Source organism: Prenolepis imparis, unplaced genomic scaffold (assembly GCF_030444845.1).
Source record: "Prenolepis imparis isolate NDT839.2.m4 unplaced genomic scaffold, iyPreImpa1.0 SCAF_105, whole genome shotgun sequence".
Taxonomy (NCBI): Eukaryota; Metazoa; Arthropoda; class Insecta; order Hymenoptera; family Formicidae; genus Prenolepis; species Prenolepis imparis.
The window spans coordinates 37,661-49,740 of NW_028141263.1; the positions used below are offsets into that span (position 1 = coordinate 37,661).

At 43.8% G+C, this 12,080-nt stretch overlaps 1 pseudogene; it reads left to right on the forward strand.

Annotated features, from left to right (window-relative positions):
* Positions 1-349: 349 nt before the first annotated feature.
* Positions 350-11,862, forward strand: LOC145947604 (uncharacterized; annotated as a pseudogene).
* The last annotated feature ends 218 nt before the right edge of the window (positions 11,863-12,080 follow it).

A 12,080-nucleotide genomic window follows, 5' to 3' on the forward strand; every position in this document is an offset into this window, starting at 1 on the left:
ATTTCTGAAGAAAGTCTTGCTTGTCAGAAAGTAGCATTTGCGCAATCAATGTTTTTAATTATTTGGCGTGAATAATTAAAATGTTATTTATTTACCTCTCCACATTCAAAAATTTTATATTTAAAATATCAATCAAAAATAATATATTAATGGTATACTTTTACAACAAACGAGATAGAAGAGAGCAAATCATATGATGATTCTGAATATTATCCATCAAATGAATCTAATTCAGAATCTTGCGATGATGCTGAGGATGAAAATGACAAATGCAAAGAACCACCCAATAAATCAAATACATCTCTGGAAATTAACAAATCAGTAGAAGCACCAGCAGCAGGAGTGTTTGATGATAAAGATTTATACATTGAAACTTCATCTAAAAGTAGTAAAGATAAAAAAAGAAACTGCTGCCTCTTTTGTAAAAAGTTATATACAAAAATAGCACGTCATTTAGAGACCATTCATTCCAATGAAGATGAAGTTAAAAAGTTCAGTTTACTGCCCCAAAAATGTACAGAAAGATTAAAAATAATAGATACAATTAGACGCAAAGGAAATTTTCAGTACAACACTGACAAAAATGTCGGCAAAGGCGATTTAATCGTCTGTCGAAGACCACAAGCTTCAAAAAATAAGGAAGTTAAAGATTACTTATCCTGCGCAAAATATTATGGTTTTTTTTCTAAAATTTCACTTCGCCAACATTTTTATCGATGTACTGGTCGTAATAGCAAACATGCTAAAGCTGTAACAATTTTGGGACGTTCAATTTTAGGTAGAGTTCATAGCGCAGCTAATAAAAAATTACGATCTGTAATATTACCTGTGATAAGAGAGGATGATGTGTATCGCGTAATAAAATATGATAAGCTCATTATTTTATATGGTAACAAATTATCAATTAAATATAAACTTCAACACCAACATGACATGATTCGCGCATTTAAGAATGTTGGGTGGTTTTCTATTAACTATTAAAAAAAGTAATAAAAATATAATTAATTTTGAATCTATATATCATTCAAAATTTTATGAAGATGTTATTAGTACAGTTAACAAAGTAGCGGGTTTAGATGATGAAGTAGGAATTTATTCTAAATCTACTACAGCAGCTATGTTAGGAACATTAATAAAAAAAGTTGGTCATATACTTATTACGGAATGCATAAAACGGCAGGATGATGAAAAAAAAGATTTAGTCAAAGATTTTTTAGAATTATTAATAGAAGATTACGGTACCAGTGTTAACAAAACAGTTATGGAAACACGCTTACAACATCAAAGACGAAAAAGTGATCATCTTCCATCATTGGATGACATAGCTAAATTGTATATGTATTTAAAATGTAAACGACAGAAAGCATTTGAGGATTTAACGAATAAATACATGTAACGATACCCCACGTTACCCGACCGAACACCGTGCGGAAGACTGCGCCCGGCAAACACCGGCCTGGCGATGCAGCGGGCGCAATGCGCCATCATTTATTAATGCACGCAAATCGGGCCAGTTGTTTAAAATCCGTCCGGCGCACCGTACCGAAAACAACGACGTCACGAAACGACCCGAGCGCTACCGAAGACGCGCGGAAAATCCCGAACGCGAAACTGGGAACGCGAAACTGGGCTTAAAAAGAGTGATCCGAGACGGGAAAGGATCACTCCGGTTCCCGATCCGCTCTCGAGTACACGTCCAGAACCGATTCCAATACACAACACTAGTAAGCAGCAAATAACGGGGGTCGGGTGTACTCTGCCTCCGATAGGTGTTCCCATCTAAAAAACGACCTAGTGCCTTCCGTCTTCTCTATCTCTGAGCGTACGACCAAAGGGGTCGGGTGTGCCCGGCCTCTACCGAGAGTTCTCGGTTAGCGGAAAAACGCTTGCATCCTTCCGTACCCCAGTTCCGGCAATCAATCACAAGGTAGGGAGTTCCCCGCCTCGGACGGGAGTTTCCGTCACCGGTAACTATCCTCCGCGCAACTGCATCCTGACACGCGGACGTAAATAACGACACGCTAAAGAGCCCGCGTATAATACCGCGCGACTTCGAGATATATCGAACGCTCTCTCGGGCGCGAGAGAGTACGCATAGAAAAACGCGAATTCCGGAGCCACGCGCTCGACCCCGCAACGCCCCGCTTCACGCGCCGTCACCGTTCGCGCAATAACATCAACACGCCTGAAACAGTGGCCCTTTAAAGTGTCGTTATTAACGCCTAGAGGCTGCAACGGACTTTTCCTTCCAGTGCCGCGCAACTTCGTCACTTTTCTCGGTATCTCTACACACAAAAATTCGACAGATTGCTTGGACGCCAGGTACGGTCAGGCCGCACCACTCAAAATAACACGATAATTAATTCTACGATAGTGACGGCTTAAGCTCGGTAACTCAGTTTCTTAATTGGCAGAGGGGCGGGATTCTTAATGCGGGGAATCGTACTCGGGGCTTCGGAGAGAAGGAGAGTCATTAAATCGGCACACTGACATATTTAAATAAAAGTTAAATAAATATATTTCATATTAGAAAATTGATTGCAGTTTCACATTACGTATTTACGACCTCGTGACTCGGTAGATCCTCGACACTCGAGGTGTTACAACACAATTATGGTTCGATATTTATCGCTACCGAGGGGAACATATCCCGGATTATATTTCAATCGAGGAGGCGGGGGAGAAAGACATTTCCCAAATTACAAGACTCAAATACTCGACACAAGACAATCAGAGACGAAACTCGATAAATAATTAAACTAACATTTATACACAAAATTCTGGACTGTCGACTCGGTACGGCTCTCCACGGAGAGAGAGAGAGGCTGCGCAGTTCTTACTTTAATGGCGAATCTCGGTACGGGCCTCGCGTTTCGGACACTCCCGAGGGCTCGGTAACGAAAGTAATTAACAATGACATTGATAACAATCTTAACCGTGTTACTAGAGACGCGAGTCCCCGCCGAGTTCGCTCTTACCGAGACTTTGAAGTGGTGGCCTTACAATAATCTGTCGTCCGTCGGTGTCGCACATGGTTTGCACGCCGCAGTCTCGTCGAACAATGTACGACTCTGGGCTCACGGCACGCCGGTAGCCGGCGTCGGTGGCGCTGCGCGCGCCGCCTATAATCGATCCTGGATCCTCTGTCGACGATAGTCGATCCTTGTGGGCCTCGTTGCCCCGGTATTTTCGAAACGGCTCTCGGTACTTTTCGGAATGTTGGTGCGGATAATGTGGCTGCTCGCTGCACGTTCCGAATAATTGCTTCTCTCCTTCTCTACTGGCTGTTGACTTGCGGGGGAACCCGCCGAGAGGTGATCAGTCTCCGACGGTTCCGCTTTCCTCGGGACGGTGCCGGCGGCCCCACTGGAGCAGCCATCCCTGTCTCGGGATGTTGGTACCTTTTGATGAGCTCCTCCGCTTAATTCCGTCCGCTATCCGAGGCTGTAAAACGTATCCGGCAGTAACGGGCCCTTACGTATTTATTCTATTTATGGACAATAAATACCTTACTTCTCCGTGTTACCCGGCGTCCCCGAGCGCACCGCTTCCACCCAGGTCGTCCACTCTTGCTGCAAATTCCGCCATCCCACGATGGCTGCTCCCTTCGATACATCAGGGCCTTCTCTGACCACTCACTTCCACTCGGTAAATCTATCGGACTTATATAACTAAAGGCGAGTCGACGAAAAAAAGTTCGTCGCTCGCCGACCCAAAATTCGTCCTCTCTCTCGACCCTTCCTCGGCCGGGCCGTGCCGGCCCTGTGACGGGCGTTAAAAACGTCACGTCACAACTCCCCCCTTCCCGGGGAGGACCGAGGCGGTCTTGGACACCGACGCACGTCGATGACCACCAACCCGAAGCCAAAACACCAATTTCACCAGGACGTCCAAAACGTCACCCGAACTAAGCGCTCTCCTCAATTTTCTCCGGGAGCTTACTGTACCGTCTAAGTCCCTACACTTACTATACAGAGATTCGAGAGCACGACCATTCTTATTTAGACGGGTCAGGGGGGTCTAGGGTTAAACACAACAACTGCAGAATACATATTTATTGCGTCTTCGCGTATCTCGTACAAATTATACATATAAAAATAAAAAGGTAGGAGACTTATATATAAGAAAAAAAAACAAAAAACAAAAAAAAAACCTATCGGTACCCTTAAGTGATTCTATCACAGCCGAGAAATACAAAGAAAAAAAAACAAAGGCTTAGACTAGAGGGGGAGGGGTACGAAACACAAAAAAAAATTTAAAAAACGATAAAAAGAAAACAAAAGAGAGAAACGAAGAAAAAAAAAAAACAAAAACAAACACGCAAAAAAAAACTCTCCCGCAAGGGGCCGCTCTTTTTAGAACCAGGAGGGGTAGGGTGTGGGACGCGACTCTCTTCGGCGGCCATTTCGCTCCTCGGCTTGGGTCCTCCGCGGGCCTCGGTCGTCTTGCGAGGGAGCGTTCGGCTCATACGAGGGACCGCACCGCGGGCAGGAGCGCACCGTCTCCCCGACGCGCCCGCACCCGTAACAGAAGTCAGCCCGTCGCGGCTGTGGACAGGCTGCCATTCGGTGGCGGCCGCCACAGTTCCAACAGCCGCGCGGTAGCTCCTCGGTAATCGGCGGCCCACTGACCCTTCTGGCTCTCTCCCTCGGTATGGTGGACGGTTCGGTCGGATCCGTCTGCGTGGCCCGCTCTGTGGACCCCGCGGGGCCCGCCTGAGTGGCTCTATCCCTTAGAGAGAGCCAGTCCGTTTGGACTGCCCTTTCCCTGGTCCACGGCATCACGGGGACCTGCAGCCCTACGCTGCGACTCTCCGGGCGGTTGCGGATTTCCGGCCCTGATCGAGCGGTTTGGGTGCCCGTTTCCCCGGTGGACGGGAACGTCCGCACTACCGCCCCTCGCGTGGTCACCCGTAGGTCCCGGATCGTCTCCCCGACGTCCGCTACGTCGCTCCAGAACTCGGGGCAGTTTTCCTCGATGTATGCCACGAGGTGGTCGTATCTCCCCAAAAAGCGCTGCCACACGACCCGGGCGGGATCCATTTCGAGAAAAACTAGTCGGGGTCAGGAGTGTGATATGATTTAAGATCTTGAACATGGATCTTGCCTACGGCCGACCCGTCTAAGCGAGTCAACTCGTAGACTACGGAGGACAGTTTCTTGCCGATCCGGAAGGGACCCTCGAATTTAGGTGCCAATTTCGCTGCGAAGTTATGCGCGGCGGAAGACAGCACGTGTTGTCTTTTCAGCACGAGCTCTCCCGTACGGAAAACACGGGGCCGACGCCGCAGATTATAATGCGACGCTTGCCTCTGGTGTGCCCCCTCTAAATTCTCGGTAACCCACTCCTGTATAACCTTTAGGCGATTCATCCTATCTGACCACGTCGCGGGATCTGCTGCTTCGACCTGAGTCATACTGTTACCTCGGTCTCGCAACCTTGCCCTCGGTACTAATTCCCGCCCTAGATTCAAAAAGGCCGGCGATGTTCCTATCGAGGAATGCACGGCTGTGTTATAGGCAAACCTAAAATCGGCAATATGTTTATCCCATTCTCTATGGTCTCTTTCGATAAACGCGACGATCATAGTTTTTAAAATTCGATTCACTCTCTCTACTGGATTCGCTTGAGGGTGATACGGGGAAACTGTCGTGTGAGTTATCTTATGACTGTCGGCGAAATCCTTTATGACTCTATTCACAAACTCGGTACCGTTATCCGTTAATAGAAATTTTGGCGTCCCCCATCGCGAAATTACTAGATCTTCGAGAGCCTCCCTTATTTTTGGTCCGTTCGCCGATCTAAGCATCTTACACTCTATCCACTTGGTGAATAGATCTTGAATCACCAAGAGATACTGAAATCCCGATTTACTCCGGGGCAACGGCCCCATAATATCCGCTGCGACTATCGTCCACGGCGCTTCCGGGATCCGTCTACCCATAAGTCCCGCAGGGTTGGCTTGCTCGACCTTAGTTCTTTGGCACGTATCGCATCTCTTTACGTATTTGACTACGTCTCGAAACATTTGCGGCCAATAGTATGATACTGCCAGACGCTGATAAGTTTTATCGATACCGAGGTGTCCGGATTGGGGAACATCGTGCGCTTCGTGTAACGCTTCCCCCCTCAATTCGCAAGGTAATACCAGCTTCCACCTATCCAAATCCTCCACTATCTCTGAAATAACCGGTTTCGATCTTAGGAAATATAATCGCTCGTCTAGGACTCTCCACTGATTGTATCGCTCCGGCTCTTGTACTACCTGTACGTACCGTCGCTTGTACCATTTATCTTTACTCTCGGTATCCGGGATATCGACGCTTTCGGCCGGCGCGATCAAAGCAACATTAACTTCCCCCTCGTGGCTTCGCGATAAGGCGTCAGGCACATGGTGTAGTGCGCCTTTCCTATGTACGATCTCGTAGTCGTATTCTAGCAACTCGAGGGCCCACCTCGCTAGCCTGCCCGTGGGGTTTTTTAAATTATGGAACCATCTCAAACTACTGTGGTCGGTTATGACTGTGAACCGGTAGCCCTCTAGATACGGTCTAAATTTCTTAATGGACCACACAACGGCTAGACACTCCTGCTCGGTAACAGAGTACTTTTTCTCGGGGTCCGCGAGGGCTCGACTCGCGAAAGCGATCACTCTCTCCCCCTCCCCAAAAGATTGCGTCAAAACAGCTCCTACTCCTACCGAGCTGGCGTCTGTTTGTAACACGAAAGGTTTTTCGAAATCCGGGCATGCCAAAACCGGGGCCGTTGTGAGGTGTTCTTTAATAGATTGCACCGCGTTAGACTGCTCTATCCCCTACTCCCATCGCTTATTTTTCTTAAGTAGACGGGTCAAAGGTTCCGTAATCGTGGCTAACTGGGGTATGAATCTGCGGTACCAAGAGGCCATTCCTAGGAAACGTCTGAGTTGTCGGATGTTTCTCAGTATCGGGAACTCTAAAACGGGTTGCGTCTTTTCCGGATCAACTGTGAGTCCCTCCCTTTTATTCGACCTCGCGACCCAATACACATCAAATTCCGCAACCGCGATCTCAATCGTTCCGTTTCAAAATATAGAGAGGCAGCTCCTTTGTCTCGAGCGTCTAAATATTACGGGAGTATCCTTGGTGATTCATTCAAGGACTTGCGATAACCCACACTTCATATAGTACCCCAAAAGAAATTATTATGCTTAACCATTCCAATGTATCCGATAAAGTCGGAATGCTCACGAAACTGTACGCGCGGGGACACACCGAAAGAGAAAAAAAAATATATCGGGAGAAAAGAAAATATATCACCCGAAAGAATCCTTCGATTCCACTTCGTTATTCTAAATATTTTATTACTAAAGATAAGATTCATATAACAGAAAAAAAAATTATTGAATGAAAAGATGTAACGTTATTCCAAACAGAAAATAGAACTGAAGCGAGAGGGAAAGAAAAAAAAGTATATATATATATCCTTTAATTACCCTGTCCCCGTTAGGCGAATATTCCTGTCGAAAATTTTATTCCCAATACTATACAATCGTAATGACTTTACTCGAATCCTCTATATAACACACCGAGTCGCAAAGAGACATATAAGGACACACAATATTATTGTAGGTAACCGATACGCGGTGTTTACCGTGCCGCGCGCGAGCTTCAAAGGAATGCGTGCTCGAGCCCGCGCAGCGGTTCTCCGCCTCGAGGGAGAAACAATGTATACGCGATGGCACTCTAAATTCGGGGTCTATTCGTCTCGGCAAGAACCGTTTCACAGGAAAATCTTTTTCCCAGCTCAAAATATATTAATTAAATAAATACAGGCGAAAAATACACATAAATAACAGAGAAAAAAAAATCTTGAGGAAACAATAAGGCAAACGAAAAATGTTCGGGGAATATGGAACGGCTGTGCGATGGCGATAGCCAACACAAGGAAATCTCCTATCTCTCTCCTTACTCCTCTCCTTATCTCCGTCGCTTAAGACAAGTCTCAATTTTCTTAATTAACCGAGGTTAAAAATAATTTTCCCTCGGGCCCCACGTTGGGCGCCAAATTTGCAACGGACTTTTCCTTCCAGTGCCGCGCAATTTCGTCACTTTTCTCGGTATCTCTACACACAAAAATTCGACAGATTGCTTGGACGCCAGGTACGGTCAGGCCGCACCACTCAAAATAACACGATAATTAATTCTACGATAGTGACGGCTTAAGCTCGGTAACTCAGTTTCTTAATTGGCAGAGGGGCGGGATTCTTAATGCGGGGAATCGTACTCGGGGCTTCGGAGAGAAGGAGAGTCATTAAATCGGCACACTGACATATTTAAATAAAAGTTAAATAAATATATTTCATATTAGAAAATTGATTGCAGTTTCACATTACGTATTTACGACCTCGTGACTCGGTAGATCCTCGACACTCGAGGTGTTACAACACAATTATGGTTCGATATTTATCGCTACCGAGGGGAACATATCCCGGATTATATTTCAATCGAGGAGGCGGGGGAGAAAGACATTTCCCAAATTACAAGACTCAAATACTCGACACAAGACAATCAGAGACGAAACTCGATAAATAATTAAACTAACATTTATACACAAAATTCTGGACTGTCGACTCGGTACGGCTCTCCACGGAGAGAGAGAGAGGCTGCGCAGTTCTTACTTTAATGGCGAATCTCGGTACGGGCCTCGCGTTTCGGACACTCCCGAGGGCTCGGTAACGAAAGTAATTAACAATGACATTGATAACAATCTTAACCGTGTTACTAGAGACGCGAGTCCCCGCCGAGTTCGCTCTTACCGAGACTTTGAAGTGGTGGCCTTACAATAATCTGTCGTCCGTCGGTGTCGCACATGGTTTGCACGCCGCAGTCTCGTCGAACAATGTACGACTCTGGGCTCACGGCACGCCGGTAGCCGGCGTCGGTGGCGCTGCGCGCGCCGCCTATAATCGATCCTGGATCCTCTGTCGACGATAGTCGATCCTTGTGGGCCTCGTTGCCCCGGTATTTTCGAAACGGCTCTCGGTACTTTTCGGAATGTTGGTGCGGATAATGTGGCTGCTCGCTGCACGTTCCGAATAATTGCTTCTCTCCTTCTCTACTGGCTGTTGACTTGCGGGGGAACCCGCCGAGAGGTGATCAGTCTCCGACGGTTCCGCTTTCCTCGGGACGGTGCCGGCGGCCCCACTGGAGCAGCCATCCCTGTCTCGGGATGTTGGTACCTTTTGATGAGCTCCTCCGCTTAATTCCGTCCGCTATCCGAGGCTGTAAAACGTATCCGGCAGTAACGGGCCCTTACGTATTTATTCTATTTATGGACAATAAATACCTTACTTCTCCGTGTTACCCGGCGTCCCCGAGCGCACCGCTTCCACCCAGGTCGTCCACTCTTGCTGCAAATTCCGCCATCCCACGATGGCTGCTCCCTTCGATACATCAGGGCCTTCTCTGACCACTCACTTCCACTCGGTAAATCTATCGGACTTATATAACTAAAGGCGAGTCGACGAAAAAAAGTTCGTCGCTCGCCGACCCAAAATTCGTCCTCTCTCTCGACCCTTCCTCGGCCGGGCCGTGCCGGCCCTGTGACGGGCGTTAAAAACGTCACGTCACAGGGCAATAACCTCGCGACCAAAACATATGATCGCGAATCTCTGTACTGCTATTCTCTCACCGCGTTATTTTGATGTATCGAACGGAAACGTGTCTCGCATTGTGTATGTAATTATAATATTAAATCACGGATCTACTTTGATGTATTGAACGGAAGCGTTTATCGCCTTGTGTATGTAATTATAATATTAGATCCCGGATCTATTCTGAAGTAATTAGCGGAAGCGTTTATCGCCTTGTGTATGTAATTATAATATCAGATCACGGATCTATTCTGAAATATCTCTATCCGAAGCGTTTAACGCATTGTTTCGTTAACTGAATTGATAGTCTCGCGCGAATTATTGTCTGTACCCAAGGGGTACGAAACCTTATTTTCTTTATTGAATAAACGAGTTCTTCATTTGCATCTTAAAATACCGTCTTGTGTTTTCGCCTCAACCGTCTTCCCGAACCTTGTGATCCCGACTGAGCGAAGTCCGGCCGTATCGGGAAAAACGGTCCGTTACAAATACACATATGAAACTTGGTTGGCGTTGGCAGAATGTACGTTAACCTCAGTCCAATTGTTCAATCGTAAACGAGCTGGTGAAATTGAACGCATATTAATTGCAGATTTTGTACAGTACAGAGGTATTGATCCAGATACAATTAATGATCTCTTTAAAAAAATTTCATTGAAGGCATAAGAAGCAACAAAAAAATATGTGCGATTTGTGATTAGAGGCAAACTTGGTCGCACAGTACCTGTGATATTAAACTATAATTTGTTAGAATGTGTAAAATTAATACTACACTTTCGCGAAAAGGTTAAAGTTCCTGCAGAAAATCCGTATATTTTTGGTCTTCCAAGTTATAATCGAAAACGTTTTAAATATTTGAGAACTTGTGTTCTTATGAGGAATTTTCTGAAGATTGTAATGCGAAAGTTGCACATTTATTATATACGTGGCACGAAGTTAAGAAAGCACATTGCTACATTTTGTGCGAGTATGGAGCTTGCTGACACTGAAATATCTGACCTTGCAAATTTCATGGGGCATGCTGAAAAAATCCATAGAGAAGTGTATAGACAACCCATTATTAGTCGTGATATTTTGAATATTACACAACATTTAGAAGCAGCTCATGGATGTGATTCTCAAAGTACTAATGAAGATAGCAGCAATAACGAAGAAGATATCAGAAAAGAAAATATAGAAACAGCTATAAATGAAGGTGATTTATTAATTATTAATTGCATTAATAATATTAATTTTATGTAAGTTATAAATAAGAGAGAAAGAGAGAGAGAGAGAGAGAGAGAGAGAGAGAGAGAGAGAGAGAGAGAGAGAGAGAGAAAGAGAGCATTTGTAGTTATTTACATAAATCATTCTAAAAATCTTTCTAAAGACAAAATCTATCAAAATGTGCATATTAATTAAATGATATTTACTAATGCAATATGTATACTAATTACAGAAACAAGTGGTAATAGCTCATTTGTTAATACATCTACATCAGGAATTGTTGATACATCTACATCAGGAATTACAGCTGCCTCAGAAACTAAAAAACGTACTAGTAAGTTGCAAGCTATATTATTATACGTATACTTTATTAGAGACCATTATGTATTAATGACTATTGTGACAAAATTATAAAAATAACATTTATAATTTGACGATTGATTAATCAATGAGATAGTTATAAGTCTACATCTACATATTTTATGGTGTCTCGTTAAATAGTTGAACAACTATAATTTTTTTCAATAAAGCGATAATCAATTTAAATCCATAAATTTACATTACAATATATTAAATTTATTCAATTAACAATGCTTTCATTGATTTTACTAAATTGTTAAAATTTAAAATAAATTTAATAACTTAAATGATTAATAATGAAACAGTCTATCGAGTAAATTATCTGCAGTGCAATATAAATTATAATTTATAAATTGATTCTAGACGTATGTGTACTTACCTCAATTTGTGTATAGTTAATAGGATATGAAAATTCTAATAATATTGTAGGAAATAATCATTATCTTTGTATAGGTTCTCCATATGGTCACACAAAACGAAGACGATGGACTGAAGATGAAAAAAAAATCGTGCTAACAGCATTTGATCAAGTCATAAAGAGTGGCAAATTACCTTCTATAAAGGAAATCCATGAAGTTATAAAACAAAATCCATGCATAAGTAACAGATCATCACCGCAAGTAAAGACATGGTTACATAATCAACTTAAAAAAAACAAATAATGAGTCAAATGTTAAATGTATTCCTAAAATTTCCGGATTTTTTGTTATTAATATGTTCACTATATTGCAAATTATACTTTGTAAAAGCATAAACATAAATAATGATTTAAGTTATATCAAATTCATGACAATAATAAGTATATAGGTAGTAGTATACATATAGTAGTAGTATATAAGTCCATAAGTAGATACTTATATATAGAATTATTTTCTTTAAA